Source organism: Ochotona curzoniae, unplaced genomic scaffold, assembly GCF_017591425.1.
Source record: "Ochotona curzoniae isolate NIBS_2020 unplaced genomic scaffold, NIBS_Ocur_1.0 contig_883, whole genome shotgun sequence".
NCBI lineage: Eukaryota > Metazoa > Chordata > Mammalia > Lagomorpha > Ochotonidae > Ochotona > Ochotona curzoniae.
The window spans coordinates 28,238,910-28,252,297 of record NW_024466599.1 but is presented as its reverse complement, the minus strand read 5'-3'; positions in this window follow the sequence as shown (position 1 = coordinate 28,252,297).

The following is a 13,388-nucleotide window of genomic DNA, read 5'->3' as shown; positions in this document are numbered from 1 at the left end:
ATTGTGATAAAACCAAAACAAAATACTATGCAACCATGAAAAAGGCACTTGGAGACACAGGCTGAGTACCTATCAAACTTGAAAAAGACAAAACTAAAGCGGTCAACATCTCATCAACTTACCTTTCAAAAAACCAATGATACCCATCATACCCAAACCTCCAAAAATTAAAGGGAAAAAGAATCCTGCAAGCGGCAGGAAACAAATGTTGCCTTTTTTGTAGAGGAGAACATTTGAATGACAGCCTATTTCTTCCCAATAAACCCTGCATATTAAAAGAAGTCCAGAGATGGCACTGGACAAAATTAAGAGCATTGGGGCCTGGCGTGGTGGCGCAGTGGTTAAGGTCCTTACCTTGCACGCCCGGGATCCCATATGGGCTCCGGTTCTAATCCTGGCGGCCCCGCTTCCCATCCAGCTCCCTGCCTGTGGCCCGGGAAAGTAGTTGAGGACGGCCCAAAGCTTTGGGACCATGCACCCATGTGGGAGACCCAGAAGAGGCTCCTGGCTTCAGATCAGCATAGCATTGGCCATTGCGCTCACTCAGGGAGTGAATCAGACGGAAGATCTTCCTCTCTGTATATCCGCCTTTCCAATAAAAATAAAAAATAAAAATCTTTAAAAAAAAGCAACAACAACATTGTTTTTAAACTTTCAGAAAGAGCAAAAAGTTTCTCAACCTACTAAGCATCCACAAAAAAGGTCAAAATTTACATTACATTCAAAGGTGAAAGACCGAGCACTTTCTCCCCAAGATGAGGCACAAAGCAAATAGGTTGGTTCTCACACCTAGCGTTACACTGGTATAGTGAGTCAAGAAGACATAAAATAAACAGATTGGAAAGGAACCAGCAGATCAACCCTAATTGCAGCCACCTTGGGCCCAGCACGGTGGCGCAAGTGGTTAGAGGTCCTCACCTTGCACGCCCGGGATCCCATATGGGCTCCGGTTCTAATCCCAGCAGCCCCGCTTCCCATCCAGCTCCCTGCCTGTGGCCTGGGAAAGCAGTCGAGGACAGCCCAAAGCTTTGGGAACCTGCACCCGCATGGGAGACCCGGAAGAGGCTCCTGGCTTCGGATAAGCATAGTATCGGCCCGTTGCGCTCACTTGGGGAGTGAATCATCAGACGGAAGATCTTCCTCTCTGTCTCTCCTCTCTGTATATCCGCCTTTCCAATAAAAAAATAATAAAAATAAATCTTTAAAAAAAAAAAGAAAGAAATCCACCTGCCTCAAAAGATTTAGTGAATCTGCAATTACAAGATAAAGTACATCAACCGTTTTCAATTATAGTACCAATCATTATGGACACTAGAAAATCCAAAACTATTTACTACTAATCAATAGAAAATAAATGATGTAAATCTAACAAAACATGAAGAGACTCAAATGTTCAGAATGACTCAGTGTTGAAAGAAATCTAAAGAATTTAAATAAAGACACGATGTTCATGGAGAATAAACACGTCAATTCTTTCCAAACAGATACCATTTTAACAATCCTACCAAAATTCCACAAAATGAGTAAGATTCCTCTTTGTTCCTTTTCCATTTTATATAACTCAAAGAGTCTGTAACGATTTATTTTTACTTAAAAGGCAGATTTCTACAGCAAGGAAAGACAAAGACACAGGTCTCCAGTTCACTGGTTTACTCCTCAGACGGCGACAATGGTCAGAGTTAAACCAATCAGAAACCAGGAACAACTTCTTGGTCTTCCACTTGGATGCAGGAGCCCAAGAACGTGAGCTATTTCTGCTGCTTCCCCCAGGACATAAGCAAGGAGCTGCGTCAGAAGTGGAGCAGCCAGGACTAGAACCGGTGCCCTTATGGGATCTCAGCACCACGGGGCAAGGATTAACGCACCAAGTCAGCCCCCAAGATAGTTATTTTTATGCATCAAAATATTGTTTTGTAAAAGGACCAATGGAATAGAGAAGGCCCAGAAATAAGCCCTTATGCGGGTGCACATACACACACACACACACACACACACACACACACACCTGCTTCCCTACTTCATGTATGACAAGGATACAGAAGCAATTCAAAGAAAATAAGCTCTTCCAATATATCATTTTGGAGCTACTTGACACTCAGGGGAAAAGAAAATAAACCCCAAAATCTGAACTCTTACATGATACAATGACTTAAAAGCAGACTCAAAATGAATCCAATTTAACTATGAAATATGCTAGTGTAAGCCTTTTTCAGTGGCCAGCATTGTGACATAGGAGTTAAGCTATCTTCTTGGAATTACACCTACAAAATACACGAAATGTTTCATATTAATTCTTAAATGTTTTTCTGGCATGCTTCATAACAAAATTGAGCAAAAAAAAAAAAAAAAAAGAAACACTTCTTAAAAAAAAAAAAAACATACTGGAGTATCTTAGATAAGTCCACCTGCCACTCCAAACCGACATGTAAGCCTCAGTAGGAACCACCTGGAGGACAAAGGAAGTAAAGCCACACACAGAGAAGTTATTTCTAAGCATAGGAAACCAACCCAACGTTGAGTGAGGAGAGCATCCGCCATGCAGGTCCAGCTCCGCAGTCCAGCTGGGTGGGAACCTGAAAGGACCTGGAGGGAGGACGGAAGGACGTGGAGGGGACACACCTGTAGGGAACCTAGCTTTGTGATGCACTAAGCTGTGTGTGCCTGACTTGCAATGCAGACATTCCAGACCAACTACTCCACTTCCCACGCAGCTTCCTGCTAATGTTCTGAGGACGGCAGCCAGCACCCCAAGGACCCTGCCACCCACGTGGGAGACCCAAATGGCATTCCTGGCTCCCAGCTGTGCCTGGGCCAGACCAGGCTATTTGTGTTTTCGGGACTAACCAGCAAATGGATGGTGTCTGTGTGTGTGTCTCCACTCTTTCTCTGCCCCTTAAACAAATGAAACTTATAAAGAAAAGAAACCACACAAGGACTTATACTCCCATCTGCGTTACAGAGCATGAGGTCTGTGTTACAATGGGAATAAGAGAATGAGCTGAGACACTAAATTCCTAAAGAGACTTACTGATGCTGAAATCAGCTATGGTGCCTATGTTTGAGGGAATAGGAAAGCAATTCATACCGAGAGACTCCAGCAGGCCTACTGTTTGCAAATGGCCAGCACTATGGAAAAGGTGACAGAGGAAGGAGTTGGTCTCAAAGGCACCAGGTTGGCTTAGAGCCTGAAGCACCCACCCCTACACTCCAGTGGAGACACCTTGCCAGTAATACAGAAGAATCCAATTGCAATCACTTGATGTCTCCTGTCACCTCAAATTATTTCATCAAATCATTTAATGTGTAGGTTTGGCAATAGTTTGCATCTCACAGCCAGCTTTCAACCTGCGCTGTAAATCTCTTTACGTCATTCCAATGCCAATACTACCCTCTAGTGGCTGGAACAGGTGTCTGGCTCGACCGAGCTGAAGTCGACCCCTCTGGCAGTTTTTCTATTTTGTTGTTTTCCACTTGAATAACATTTTACAAAATTCATAAGACAGTGCTTGTATAAAATTTCACAAAGTTGCTCAACCATACATTTTCCAAAAGCGTTCTGGGTCGTTGCATTCAGTTTTCTAAGGATGTATTCAACTCAATGGTAAACATGGTATTTCACTATCTTCAATAGAACTAGTCTCACAGCTTTGTCTCCTCACAGTAGTAACCCTGATGTCCACTTAGTGCAGGACTGCTGGCACAAAGGTGTCAGAAGACGACTCAGGCTGGTCTACAGGAGGCAGGGATTTCTAGGGAGCTGGACCAGCCCACCCTACCCCCACTGCAATGTCCTCACTTTACACAGCTGGGCAGGGTGACAGCTCCGTGGCTGCCACTCAGCATTCTTGGAGCCCCTCCCCCCCGGCTGGATGAGGAGCAAACATTTGGGGGGCTGGGAAAAGCAGATGGGAATGCAGACCATCTAAAAGGAACGCACAAAGCTGTGCAGTGGGAGTTTGAGGCAGTAGCCAAGGCACTCCGACCGCATGAAGCCCATACTTTCTACAGAGGCAGCCACCCCTGTCCCGGGTCCATCTTGAGGGTTTAGGGCCAGCACCCCAGAGGGAGGGCACATTAGCATCCAGGACGCTGGACACGACCTGACCCCGTGGCAAGCATGTGCTGTCAAGCAGGCAGCTCAGTCAGGCAAGGATAAACAGGATTCAGACACTGGGAACATTCACAACCATCTTCCTACATCCTGGAAGATTGGAGAAGCAGGAGCGCCACCCGCTACCAAGCGTCGTATGGCACCTGTGGGCATTCCTGAGCCCTTCAGATTAGAAGGCAGACACATAAACTCCAGTGAACAAAAAGCAAGGCAGGGGGCATCTCTGGAGATGTTATACAGCACGCGAGTTTACAGCACAGCACCCCGCACCCCTCTCCATTGCTTCCTGTGAAAACAAAAGCAAAGCCCCACTCACAGGGCGGAGATAGAGGGAGTCTGGGAAAGCCCTGGGTGGGGATCGCTACGTTGTGCTTTCAGGACACTTGAGAGTGGAGAGCAACTTGGCAACACATTTGGATTTCATTTCAACGAATAGAAAGCCATTCTGCACTAGCACGCACGATCACGCATGACTGACACCACTGTGTTAGCTTTTGTGACAATCCCTAATCCTCACTTTGCATACCAACTATTTACAAATCCAAAACTTTCAAGAGGTTTAGTAGAATTCACCTTCAGGGCCCAGCACGGTGGCACAGTGGTTAAGGTCCTCGCCTTGCACACCCGGGATCCCATATGGGCGCCGGTTCTAATCCCAGCAGCCCCGCTTCCCTTCCAGCTCCCTGCCTGTGGCCCGGGAAGGCAGTCGAGGACAGCCCAAAGCTTTGGGACCCTGCACCCGCGTGGGAGACCCAGAAGAGGCTCCTGGCTTCAGATCGGCATAGCATTGGCTGTTGCGCTCACTTGGGGAGTGAATCATCGGATGGAAGATCTTCCTCTCTGTCTCTCCTCTCTGTATATCCGCCTTTCCAATTAAAAAATAATAATAAAAGTAAATCTTTTAAAAAAAAAGAAAAAAAGAAAAAAATTCACCTTCAGTGTTGTAAAGTATTAATATGCCTTTGGATTTTGAGTTGTGATTTCTTTCACAGAAAGAGCCTATATTTTCCACAGGTACATGAATCATTGCATTGAGTCCTACAAGTTCTCTACAAGAAAATGAGACAGAAGGAGGAAGGCCACAGTGAGGTCCGTCAGGCACTCACACCCCACGTGCGCCCTGCTGTACCGTGCTACGCTCCCTCGTTCCAAGTCAGACACGTTTGGGAAAACCCTAACTGGGACTTGCCTTAGCAGCGACCACTTCCCCTTAAGATGACGCAAGCCCAGGCTGACTGGGTTCTAGAAACTGGATAGGTGAGCCACTGCCCAAAAGACAAACTATTCCTAATTTAAAACTCTTACTACCCACTCGCTGTGTTTACTTGTTACAAGTCAACCTGAACAAGTGAAGAGTTTAAATTGGTCCAGACTTCGCAGTATGTGGTTTCTTAAAATTGCTGCAGACTGCTTTCATATCCAGTCTTGCTGAGAAGGGAAACATCAGTGGATGCATTTGAGGCTGGGGCTGGTGGGTCGACCATCCAACGTCACACAGCCAGGACATGATGGAGCTGGGTGGGAGCCTCAGTCCTTGATGTTAATCCTGGCCTTGCCTCAGTTTTCTAGCAAATATTCTGCTTAAAGGAGTACCTCAGAAATAACCTCTAGACTGTAGGCAGTCCAAAACACAGCCATAATTCAAGGGCAGATGGAACCAAGTTTGAGGCTGATCAGGCCAAGAGACCACATACAAGAATCGCCATAGAATTTAGTGCAAACATTATGAAAGGCAGCATGGAGAACCCTCAGAATCCTGAAAACATGCCAAATAACCAGCCAGCCATTCCTGGGAAGTTATCTGAACAAAATGGAATCAAACATGAGAGTTATCCTATGCTTATAACCTGCTCAGTTAACAATAACTAAGATATGGAAGCAACCCAGATGTCCATCAACTGATGGCTGGATTAAAAAACGATATGTAATACAGATATAGCTGGATCTATATAGATCACATGCATACATACACACGTACTAAGGAATACCACTAAGCCTTAGAAAGCAATCCTGTCTTTTGCAACAAAATAGATGCTACTATAAGCCATTATACTACGTGAAGTTGGTTTTAAAAAAGGATGTCGTGTTTCCCCTGATTTGTGGCACCTAAAATAGGGAGTAAGAAAATCTAGGAGCAAAATCGACATTTTGAAGTTGATTATTGTTTACAGTCTTTGACTATGTTCTTAGTTTGTGTTTTCCTTCCTTCTATCTGTAGAATTCCTTACCTAATGGAATGCTAAGCCTATTGTTATGAATAATAATTATGATTATGAAGCTAATTCAAATCCAGTCATTATGAAATTTTTAAAAAAGAGGGTGGTCAGGGAACATAGGCGGGAGGGTGAATAAGTGGGAAGACTAGTATGCTCCTAAACCTTTATTGTGAAAGACATGAAATTTGTTCAACTTACATAAACAATTTTTAAAATAATTAGAGGTGGACCCAGAGTGCTGGCCTAGTGGCTAAAGTCCTCATGTTGCACACACCAGGATCCCAACGGGGCACTGGTTTTAATCCAGGCAATCCTGCTTCCCATCCAGGTCCCTGCTTCCAGCCTGGGAAAGCAGTCAATGACAACCCAAAGCCTTGGGACCCTGCACCCGCGTGGGAGACCTGGAAGCTCCTGAAAAGCTCGTGAAACTCCTTCTGTCATCCCAAGACTTCAGCTTCAAAAGACATTTTAGACATTATGTTGGAAAATCAGACTTTTAACATTCCTGGCCTCCAAGAACTATGTGTTCGTTTGTGGAAGCCAAAACGTTGATCTACAAAGTTGAGTGTAAAATAGGAATGGCCAGAGCCTGGGGAAGTTGCGGGTGTGAAAGGTCAGTAGGGGAGTTAAGAGAGGGTGGCTAACAAAGGCAGGTGTGCAGTGGGAAGAACTAACACTGTGTGATGCTCTTAGCACAGCACTGTGACTGACAATTGTGTATTTCACAATAGCTAGTGGACAGACTTTGAACGCTCCCTATATACATGTAAACGTTTGGGGTGTTTGTTGATATGATGTCCATATACTGATACGTCACATTGTACCTCATGCACAGGTATAGTCATATGAAAACCATTTTAGAAATTGAGAATTAGGTGGTAAGAATTCTAAAAATTGCCTTTTTCCACCCTGCAAATCCTATCAACTCCTCATGTTTAGAATCTGCACTCCACATGAAATCATACTGATTAGTTCTTTATTGAAGGGGGGCAGGGGAAATCCCTGAAGAGATAAACTTAACTGCCTAGTCCCAGTTACATGGGAGCTTAGGGAGGGAAACCTCAGTCTTGGGGTTGAAATGCCACCAAAGTCGCCTGCAAGTGCAAGGGGACAGCCCAAGCTACGCTCTTCAAAAGTTGTCTGGCAAATTATCCTGTCCCCTACTTAAAAAAGACACATGCAGCTGCAAGCAATTACTCATCTCCATTAAACACTCAGTTAAAGGACTAACTCAAACGTCTACTGCCCACACCTGGGAGCAACATAAACCAGTAATAAGGGGAAAAGGCAACAACTACATTTAAGAAAAAAAAAGCAAAACACCATGCAAATGTCCATCTCTAGAATACCAATATGAACCAAAGCACCAAATAAATATTTTTCATTAGTAGTGGCCCAGGTTACTCCCGGGGTAAGATTTATTGCTTCTGTTACTAAATATCGCCAATGTCTCACAAAAGTACAAATCCCCTGCTACCCTCTTTAAATATCATTCAATGAGACTTTCAGATCCAAGTGTGCCCTTTCTATTCCAAGCCAGGGATGCAGAAATGCTTGCTGGAAGGGTTTCTCAAAGCAATCAAGAACCTGTGGGGACGAGACACTGTGGGCAGCGGTTAACACACCGCCTGAAGTACTCCCGTCCCACACGGGGTGTCTGAAACCAGGTGTTGTCTGCACTTCCCATCAGTTTTCTGGTCAACCCCTGGAAAAACAGATAGTGGCCTTACAGCACATTTCCAGACTTTCACAAAGCAACTGTTATCAAAACAGTCTTATTCACAACAAACCAGTTTTTGAAAATCTAAAAATCACCCTCTGAAGTAATGACACACTGCTCAACCAATAGTGTTGGGAAAACTGGCTCTTCATGCAAATGTTTAAGATTCCTACTTTACAGCATTCGCAAAATAAAATCAAAATAGATAAAGGATCTAAGTTTATAACTTGATACCATCAAGTTGCTAGAGGAAGACATTGGAGAAACCCTGCCAGACATAAGCATCGGCAAGACTTCTTGGAAAAGATTCTGGAAGCACAGGTAATTAAGCCACTAGTGAACAAATGGAATTATATCAAGCTAAGATTCTGCACTACAAGAAAGCAGTCAACAGTATATACATAATTGACAGAATGGGAGAACATAGTTGGAAACTATGCAACTGGTAGGATCAGCAAGGAGTTCAAGAAATTCAACACCAGCAATACAAATAATCCAGTTGAGAAATGGGCAAAAGACATGACCAGATCATTTGCAAAGGATTAAATACAAATGGCTAAGACGCATGAAACAAAAGCTCAGTACCACTAGCCATCAGAGAAAATGCAAATCAAAACCACAGTGAGATTTCACTTACCCCTGTTACAATAACTGCCCTCTGAAAATCAAAACATGTGAAATGTTGGGTGAGGATGTGGAGAAAAAGTCACCCTAACACACCATTGGTGGAAATGTAAACTACTGCAACCATTAAGGAAGACAGTATGGAGACTCTTCAGAAAACTGAAAATAGATAAAGCATGATTCAAAATTACCCAAATGAACTGAAATCAGCGCGAGTTATCTGTACTCCCATGTTTATACCAGCTCAGTTCACAATAGCTAGGACATGCAATCAACCCCAGAGGGCCATGAACTGACTGAATAAAAGGTTTCCACACATGATGGAATACTACTCATCCATAAAGAATTTTAAAAATGCAACTTGAAACCATTGTTTACTGAGATAGGCCTGTTCCAAAAAGAATTCTTATATTTTCTGGTATGTTTTAAATAGAGAATACAAAAATAAAAAAATGTATAGGAAGGAAACACCTTGAGTTTGATTATCATTTTTAGCTCTTCTTTAAGCTGAAGAATTAGAGTCTTTCCTGTTTTACTTGAATTGTATAGTTAGTGGTACACCAAACCTGTGATTAGAGGAGTGAAAATATGATTCTGCAAAAATTGAAAAAAAAATGAAGGAATGGCAGAGACTAAGGGAGGGACAAAAAGAAAGGAGGGAAATATGTTTATCTTCTAAGAATTATACTTTTGGAATAAAATATAAGATCTGTTTTTATATTAAGATTTTTTTCAATAAAGTGAAGCCTTTAGAAAAGAAAAAAGCACTTTAGATATTTAAGATTAAAGCATTAAGATTAGAAAAGAGGGTAATTTGTAGAATAGGTAGTTCTGAAACACCAAAAAAGCTGATAGAATTACCAATTCTTTGCTGTAACTAAGCCATGACATTTTCCTCTTCAGCTTCCTAGCCAATGTAACTGAAGAGAGTTTGCCCTAAAATGATAACCCATGGTTTATGTCAGCATGTACCTGACTTATTTGGTGAGGATGACAGAAAAGCTAATGATTCCTAATGTTGACTTTGTGTTCCTAATAGTTTTCAGAAGAACTTGCTTCAGTTTGGTTGGTCAGACCGACAGCCTATGAAGTGAAGGAAGCAATAGACTGAAAACTACATTTTTTTGCTCAAGCTATTTGATGAAGATCAGGAGCCACAGATGAAGATTTTCTTCATGAAATTTATGTTTTTATAAGCACAAACATTGATTTCTGCTTCCAACAACTTGAATCGCCTTTTGTTTTCTCACTTTGTTAAAAAAACAAAGAAATGAGCGTTGGCTTTCTTTTTTTGGTTCTCTGTTGACTGTCCTCAACTGCATAAATGCTACTTAATCTACCCTACAGATGATTCTCTTGAGGATTGCACCAAACTAGCCTACTGGCAGGCATACAAAAATTGCTCATCATTTTCTTCATCCTTTGCACCTGTTATTTCTCCTGCATGCAAAAACCACACCGCTAAACTCTTCGATTCCAACTTCTTCATTTGGGCATTCTCCCTCAGGAAACATTTTTAAAATGCATCTAATGGACTCACTTGTATTGTTCATTGGAGTCAACCCCCTCAAATATCATATTTTCCACTTATACATCCTTGTGTTTCATACTGAACCCACAGGTCCATTTTTCTCTCGGTCAGGACCTCAGCAGGCAGAAGATGCTCCCTGGTCTCCATGGTTCTAGGAAGTCACGTTAATCTCAAGATTCCCAAGTAGTCACCAGGCCTCCTCAGGAGACTGAAAAGCAATAGGTTCTAGATGATTAACAAATCAGTCTTTTAAATGTTTAGTACATATTAAAAAAACTGAAGCTGTTACTATGGCATATCAACTCACTGCCTATAGTACTGTCATCCAGCATAGGAACTAACTCATGTTAGATGGCTGCTCCACTTCCAATGTAACTCTTTACTCATGTTCCTAGGAAAGCAGCCTAAAATGGCTCAAGTACTTGGGTCCTATACCCACATGGAAGACCCAAAAGAAGCTCCTCGCTTTGGACCAGCTCTGGCTGCTGCAACCATTTGGGGAGTGAAATAGAAGCTCCGTCTTTAAAATCTTTTTAAAAATTAAACTATGCATGGTTTAAGATCTTACATCAAAATAAACTTTTAATTCCATTCTTCATGGACTTTCCACATTAAAGATATTTTTCATGTTAATGAGCCCATCTTAGACAGCAAACTTATCAGGATATATGAGTGTGCTAGGCTGCCTCAAAACAATTTTTGGTCAACTGACCTTTGTTGGTTCATGATCCACCTTTTCACACTTTATTATTAATATTTCACTCTTTATTATTCTGACTGCCACTATCAAAAAATCACATTGCATTGGCATCTTTCCACCTTCATATAGGCCACACTATGGCTGCAGGAAACTGATGGCAGTCCAGTGGGTTTAAGTTAGCCCTGGAATCAGAACTGAGACCAACTCTAGACTAAATTAACTTCCATACCTTGGGTTATTGATTTTATTGCCAGATCTTATTTTTCTCTACAAAGAGCATTCTCTACCAGCTTACAGGAATCCCTGCTCTGAAGATTAACGGAGATCTGCTGTGTGGAGATAGCTTTAAAACAGGATCCAACAGTTCATGGATGGTTTGCAGCCATTTGTATACTAAAAAAAAAAAATCGTCCCAAGTAACAGTATTGTTTGTAAAGATTAATATCCTCCCCAAATTTAAAATTTTGCTGGCTTTCCAATTTTCTTTCCGTGGTTTTCAAAAAAGAACATTTTGCCTGTGTCCAATGAACAATCTTTCTTCCAAATCCTTAACTTGTACTGAATCCACTTAAGACATAATCTGACTTGATCGTCTGAATGGCCACTTCTCTAAACAAGGATGCTCAGAATTCCATTTGCCTCTGCCTGCCAACCCTCTCCCTAACTTGGTACCCAAGTGTCTGTTGGAGTCGTAGAAATAGGTCCCTACTGACTGGGAGTAAGGGCTCCCCTAACTTGGTTCAGTGAGGCTGCAAGCACTCATTGGCCTGAGTCTGCCTCTGGAACAATGGCCCACATTTTCCTGGGTGCTTCTATGTTCTACTGAATCTTAAGATATGAGAGCTATCAAAGAGGGAAGGGGGGTGGCAGAACAGAACAAGCGCCTCAGACATATGATTTAAAAATTCACTTGCTACATGTTATCTCATGTTAAGCTAGATTTAATTTCTTATAATTTTCTCTGTGTACATACAGGTGGGAGTAAGACTTATATTTTTAGTAGGAAGTGACATTGATCATGGTTGACATTAAAATAAACCAACAACAACCAAAAAAAAAAAAAAACATATCCAAGCGACTTGCTGGTTCATGTAGATAGGACTATTACAATGGAAGATTGGAAGTACAATGTCCAGGATGCCTACAAGCACTCAGATGAGACATTTTTCATGATCCTGAGTCCTGTGGGTCAACAGGACACCATTTGTGATCTCTGGTCCATGCAAAACAACTTGCTTATCTTCTGAAGAAACCAGATTGGTTTCCATTTCTTAAAGGATTATTATATATGAATTAACTTTCTTGTCCATCTGTCCCAGTACACTCCTAGCTGCACTAACTGCAGCAATTCATTCTGATCAGACTTCTGGCTTCTCAGCAAGCATCTCACTGCTCTACATAGTCAGCCTGTGAGTCACAGTTGGACAATGTCATGGACCCCAAGAGCGTATCCTGAGTTGATGGTTTCTAGTCCCCTTCTCCAGCAAAGGCCAAGCCTACCATGGGGAAGGGAGTCATGTCCACAGAGGAGGAGGCACCATCTGTCCCAAGAAGGGGAGCACTGGGCTAGGGAGTAGCAGATAAGGAGTAGGGACAGAATTATGACCAAATGGCACCGATATGCATGCACACAATACAAATGTTTTCAAATGTTTCCTAGCATATTTCTTTCTTGGTCATTGTTTCTTTCCTTCGCAGGATTTGTTGTTCTTGGAAAAGAGGACAAAGACAGCTTAGGCCAAGGAAAGAATGAGATGTTGAAGCAGATTCTATCAGTGATGCAGGCAAGCAGGAACTCCTCACTGTGAGGAGTCAGACACGTTTCCGTTGGAAGAGCAGGGAATAAAACAGAAAACCTAGTCAGCCCCAGGTCAGGGCATGTTCTGGAATCAACATTTCATGTCTTTTTTTTTTAAAGCCCTGTTCCATGTTTTATTAAGTCATAAATTGAAGAGGCAGAATCATTTATAAACTTCTTACACCTCAGCAAATATCAGTATGAAATTTCACATATAGAATATTGGCAACCCTCCCAAAACAGTGCTTCGCTTCAATCAGAAAATTTAACATCTTAAAACAACGATAACAATAAAATGGACTGTTGAGCTTGGCTAAGAGTATCAACCTTCCATAGGAAATGGGAAGAAATAAAACATACTATACATGAGAGGTAAAACTAAAATGACTGTAAAAGGCAAAGCAATGAAAGATCTCTCAGTCAAGAAGTTTCTTGAGAAGTTTTAGTATCATAAATTCAAACCCAGGCTTTTATTCTTCCTCCCAAGCAAAGGCCTAAGAGGTGAAAAAGGTATTTTGTGATCAAAAGTAGACACACATAAGCATCAAGGATATTGTCATATTATCAGAAGAGTCAAAATTTGCAAGGCCAGGAGCAGGTACTCAGCCTACTGGTTATTCTATGATTAAACTGCCCATGTCTCAGCCGGCATTATGCTATAATGGGTAAAGCCACTAGCTGTGGTGCT